Genomic DNA, 405 nt, shown 5'->3' on the forward strand with positions numbered 1-405 from the left:
ACCAAGCTATAACTCTTTATTTGTTTATATATATGTTGCTAGACTAAGGAGTCTGTCTGCATGTCATCTAAGTCAATTAACAGAGAAGTAGATGAGAGATCAACAATTTTATTTTTATTTATAGAAAAGTCAGCAATTTTGAAGAACAGTGAGGATATTTCTTTAAAGAGCTATTTTGTTCTCTTGGAGTTTTCTGTTATCTCATATTCTTATAGTAAATACTAGTAGTGTTATCAATTATCATAGTATATATTTAGTATATATTAAACATATTTTTCATTATAGGTAATAAGATTATATAATATCTCTTTATCTTTTTTTTTTTGAGACAGAGCCTCAAGCTGTCCCCCTGGGTAGAGTGCCGTGGCATTACAGCTCACAGCAACCTTCAACTCCTGGGCTCAA

This window comes from Otolemur garnettii, unplaced genomic scaffold (genome assembly GCF_000181295.1).
Source record: "Otolemur garnettii isolate 467f Iridium unplaced genomic scaffold, OtoGar3 scaffold00011, whole genome shotgun sequence".
Taxonomy (NCBI): Eukaryota; Metazoa; Chordata; class Mammalia; order Primates; family Galagidae; genus Otolemur; species Otolemur garnettii.